Genomic DNA, 4,869 nt, shown 5'->3' with positions numbered 1-4,869 from the left:
CAGCTTTCTTGAGATACCTTCCTGTGTTTTTTTTGATATAGTTTCTGCCTTATGACCTTTCCGTTTGCAGTGTCTTTGCCCCAGTCTTCTCATGGCCTCCTTAGATCCTTCAGCCCTCTGCTCGAAACTTCTTCAGAGAGGCCTCTTCTGACCGCTCTATTTAAAATAGAAACTCTCATCCACTTACACATATCACTGTCTGACATTTTGTTTGTTTGATGACTGCACATTTCCCCAGGTACATTGTAGGACCTGGGAGAGCAAGAAATTCACCTTGCCGTTGACCAGATGTCCCCAGGGCCTAGAACGGTGCCTGGCACACAGTAGGCGTTCAGTTAATACGTGCTGAATTAATGTGAGAGTGAATATAGTTGTAGCATCATCCATTGCCCTGTCACTTTATTGAGCAGAGTTCTGAATCGGAGTGAATAAGGAGGAGATATATGGGAATGTTTCAGTGGAGCATAGGACAACAGTATGTGCAAAGGGCCTGAGGCAAGAGTGTGCTTGGCATGTCCAAGTAACAACAGGATTGGCCAGTGAGTGTAAGTGAGCAGTAGGAGATGTGATTGGAGAAAGGGACCATATCAAGCCCCTCTCCCCTTTCCCACAATCTTTGGGCCACCTCATGTTCTTTCCCCGGCTGTTCTAATAGCTGTCTTCCCATTCTTGGGTGGTGGCTTAAATACCACCTCCCTCTCATATTCCACCGCCACAGCATCCCATAGCATTTATCACCAGCAGTGAATCCACTCACTTCTTTATTGTCTTGCCCTCCCACTGCCCCAACCGACACATAAGTGCTGTGTGAGTCAAGATCACGTTTGTTTGATAACTGTTGTGTTCCTGGCATCCAAAAAGGTGCACACTCCCGTGTTGGTTTGTTGGTCGAGTGAGTGAATGGAGACGAACTTCTATCAGTAAACGAGTTCCCCTGAGTTGCTTAATTCAGTTTATAAAAACACAGTTTATAAAAGTTTCTCTTTTCCAGGGAGGAAAGGAAGGGGAGAAGAGAGAGAAAGGACAGCCATATCTAAATACGCTTCCATCTCCCATATTTATTACCAAATAATACAGTTATATTTCTGGCATTCTCCTGTGTGACATTTTTCTATTCCCATGACCTTAAGGCATATCCCTTATGAATTCTGAAGCTCTGTTTTCTCTCTTGCCACACGTATCGAGTTTTCACCCAACATATTTTCCCAGTGTTTTTTGATTTCTTTTCACATAGTCTTCATAACGTTAACCTTATAAGGCACATAAATATTTCTCATCTGAGTTTAAACAAGAAAAAAGTGAAGTTAATTGTCTATAGTTAGTAAGTCCATCGATGAACTTTTATTAAGTGGTCTGCTTACCAATTCCCCATCTATTTATTGTGTACATACTGGATACGAGGCACTGGTCTAGGCTCTGGGGGGTCCTGGAGTAAGCTGGGCAGGCGAGATGTGGTTCTTGCCTTCCCAAAGCTTCTGTTCTGGTATGAGGCAGACACTACAAATTATTTTCATGAGAAGTTATTGAATTAAATTTGCATGTAATTGATACACAAAAAAAGGAGTATGTGATGCTATGAAAGCATCTTACAGTAGGACCTGAGCTAGTCTTAGGGGTCAAGGACACCTTCTCTGCTAGTTTCTTCTTCATTAAACATTCTTCTCTTTTCTGTTATGAACAGAACTCTGATTTCGTTTGAATGGGCAGAGTATCCATTTTTGTACTTCCCTTGCAACAAGGGATGGCCACTGGACGTTGCGTTGACTACTCCCGTGGTGGAAGTGGACCGGACGGTGCCGGCTGAGTTTCGCTTTCCTGGAGTAGGTTCCGCCTCTTGGTCCTCAGTGCTTCTTTCCACTTCCTCCTTGATAGGGGTGTCCGTGGAGTGGTACGAAGACCGAAGTCACGAAGGCATTGACGATATCTGGGACCTGGTGCCCCTGCCCTTGGGTTTCTATCCCCCGACCTCTTATGAGGTGCTGACAATGAGCCCCTGTTTGATGAAGCCACAGAAGAGGGGTTTCTATATCACGCAGTTGGGTGCAATTCCTAGTTAATACAAGCCTACTTGAGGAAATGGCATGTGAACTGGGCTTTGAAGGATGTGAGTAGCAACTAACTGAGTCCCCGCGTGCTCTGCGTAGACCTAGGGCTTTTGAACGCCGGGGTCTCATCATCTGAGTTGAAGGGTATCGGAGCACAATTTCTTAAATCCCTCTACAGTCGGACTTGATGACGAACCTGCCGGAGGAGAAAAGGCTAAAAGCAGCAGCTGGCCCTTGCCGTGTGCGAGGCACTGTTCTAAGGGGTTTACACCCGTGACCTCTTTCAGTTCTTACGACAACCCTTTGAGAGAGGTGCCATTGTTGCCCCCTCTTAGTTGAGGAAGCCAAAGCAAAGACAGATCAAGCCAGTGGCTCAAGATTGCATAGCTACTAAACGGAAGAGCCAGGATTTGAAGCCCCGTAGTGTGGCTTGAGAGCCTGAGCTCATTAACTCGTGACGAGTGGGCTTGACCCAAACTTTGGACTCATTCCCGTCTCCTTCCCTTTGATGCCTAAGAGGCCTCCTGAGATATGGTGCCCAAACAGGAGACGTTGACTGTTCTTACCAAAGAGTGCACTTCTGGATTCTGTTCCTCGCTAGCTGATAAGCCAGTTAGGCGATGGTTTTGGAATACCTTCATGTCGGTCCTCTCCTTTCTGTGATTTCTGGGAACCCTACCGAACCAACTGTTCCCTCAAGTCATGAGACAGAGAAGTTCTTGATAGTCTTTTTTAAGACCCCGACCCAAAGTCTATCAATTTGTTCCAAGTTGCGATAAAAATATTTATCGCAAGCACACGCAGGTTGTTTTATTTTTTCCCTAGCTTCTGGACCGTTGCTTTGTCTGTCTTTTATTGCCGCTTCTGGGATGCCCCTGGAAACACGGAAGCTTCCCCCATTAGGTCCAGCTCAGGGCGTGACTCAGAAAGCAGTCCGTGGATTACTAGTTCAAAACCAGTTCGAAAACCGTTACTGGTCTGCAACAAGATGAGTAGGGAAATGAAGAGGCTTTGGGCAATTTGGCATGACCACAATGTCCAAGGATGTGGTCCCTGAGCTAGTCTTGTTGATGGGGCACGGGCCACTCCGGGTGCTGGCGCACTCACCCAATGAGCTGGTTGTCACGGGAGCTGTGTTACAGGCATGGGCAACAGGACCGCTTGGTTCACGATGGATTGGAAATGAGAACAAAAGTGCTTCTTCATGACGCAGTGGCAATTCAGCGTGTGTCATGCAGTCTGGCCCTCGACCTTATTTTGGTAAGCTTTATTCTAGTCATTTCATCTGTGGCGCCTCCTTGCCTGTGATGCCACAGCCTGTCCTTTCTTTCCTTCACATCTACCGTAGCACTTAGCAAGGTGCTGGCCACATACAGGAGACAGACCTCAAATGCTTTGGGGCGCCTGGGTGGCTCAGTCGCTTGAGTGTCTGACTCTTGATTTCAGCTCAGGTCACGATCCCAGGGTTGTGGGATCGAGATGGCAGTTCGAGTCTGCTTAGAATTCTCTCTCTCTCCCCCTCTCTCTGCCCCTCCCCTGCTTGCACTCTCCTCTCTCTCTCTTAAAAAAGGGAAAACAATCCCTCATAACTTAGATTTTAGAAATACAACATCAAGGAAGAAGCTTCAGGAGTACTATTCTAATGACCATTTATGGGAGCCTGTCGCACACCAGGCATTATGCTAGAGGCTGTATTTGTTTCCATATGTCACTTCACTTAATCTTTGGACCATCTCGTGAAAGTAGGTATACTTACCACCATTTTGCCAATGAAGGAGATGACGTATCAGAGAGGCTGAGTGACTTATATGAGGTCACACAGCTACTGAGTGGTGGTGGTCTGTCTGACTTCAAAGCCTGTGTACTTTTTCTTCTTCCCGTTATTACTTAGTGACAGCATGTATTGCTAAAAGGGAAGGTTACCGGATTTAGAAAATGACTTCAAATGTATTTTAAATATCATTTTTCTAAAATAGCCTTTTTGGTAATTGTTGCTATGTCTTAGATTTCCATTAAAGCCCTTTCTGTTCTATACTTTGCTTTTACTGCAGACGATGGGGCACAATCTTCCTCGGCCCAGGCCGTCCAGCAAATTACAATTCCAGATTCACCTTTGCACCTCTTGGGAGAAGACAGACAGAGCCTTCTTTTTGGGGTCTAATTAGGCCACGATTTAGCCTCGTGGCCCTGGAGGTCAGGACATGCAGCTTTAGCAGAGACGTGCGTCCCGTCTCTGGGGACAACAGGGTTGTCACATGTCTCCGTGGTGTATCATATGCAAACTGTGTCTAGTGTGGGCTTTTCAGATGCCGCTTTCTGGCTCCTGGGGGAGAATTGTTTCCTAGTGTTTTTAGTAGTTTCCAAAGGCTTTTATTCTCTAATTTTTTTTTAAATATATTTTTTTTAAACCTTTTTATTTATTTTTGAGACAGAGAGCATGAACAGGGGAGGGTCAGAGAGAGAGGGAGACACAGAATCTGAAACGGGCTCCAGGCTCTGAGCTGTCAGCACAGAGCCCGACGCGGGGCTCGAACTCACGGACCGTGAGATCATGACCTGAGCTGAAGTCGGACGCTTAACCGACAAGCCACCCAGGGGCCCCTATTCTCTAATTTAAATGTATAATTACCTGCTCCTAATTAAGTCCCGTCTCTGAAAACTGCGTCAACAACTTGCTGTCCGGAGTTAAGGTCGAACTGCAGTTTAGACCAGACAAGGGCACATTTACTGAGGACCAAGAGATGCTCAGCCTGGTTGTCTAATTATCCCCCCGAACCCAGATTTATAATTGTATTCCGTTAGATGTATTTTAGAAAACTGAACT

Source organism: Panthera pardus, unplaced genomic scaffold, assembly GCF_024362965.1.
Source record: "Panthera pardus isolate Hobbes unplaced genomic scaffold, ASM2436296v1 HiC_scaffold_11, whole genome shotgun sequence".
In the NCBI taxonomy this organism is placed as follows: domain Eukaryota; kingdom Metazoa; phylum Chordata; class Mammalia; order Carnivora; family Felidae; genus Panthera; species Panthera pardus.
Note: the sequence above shows the minus strand (reverse complement) of the source record.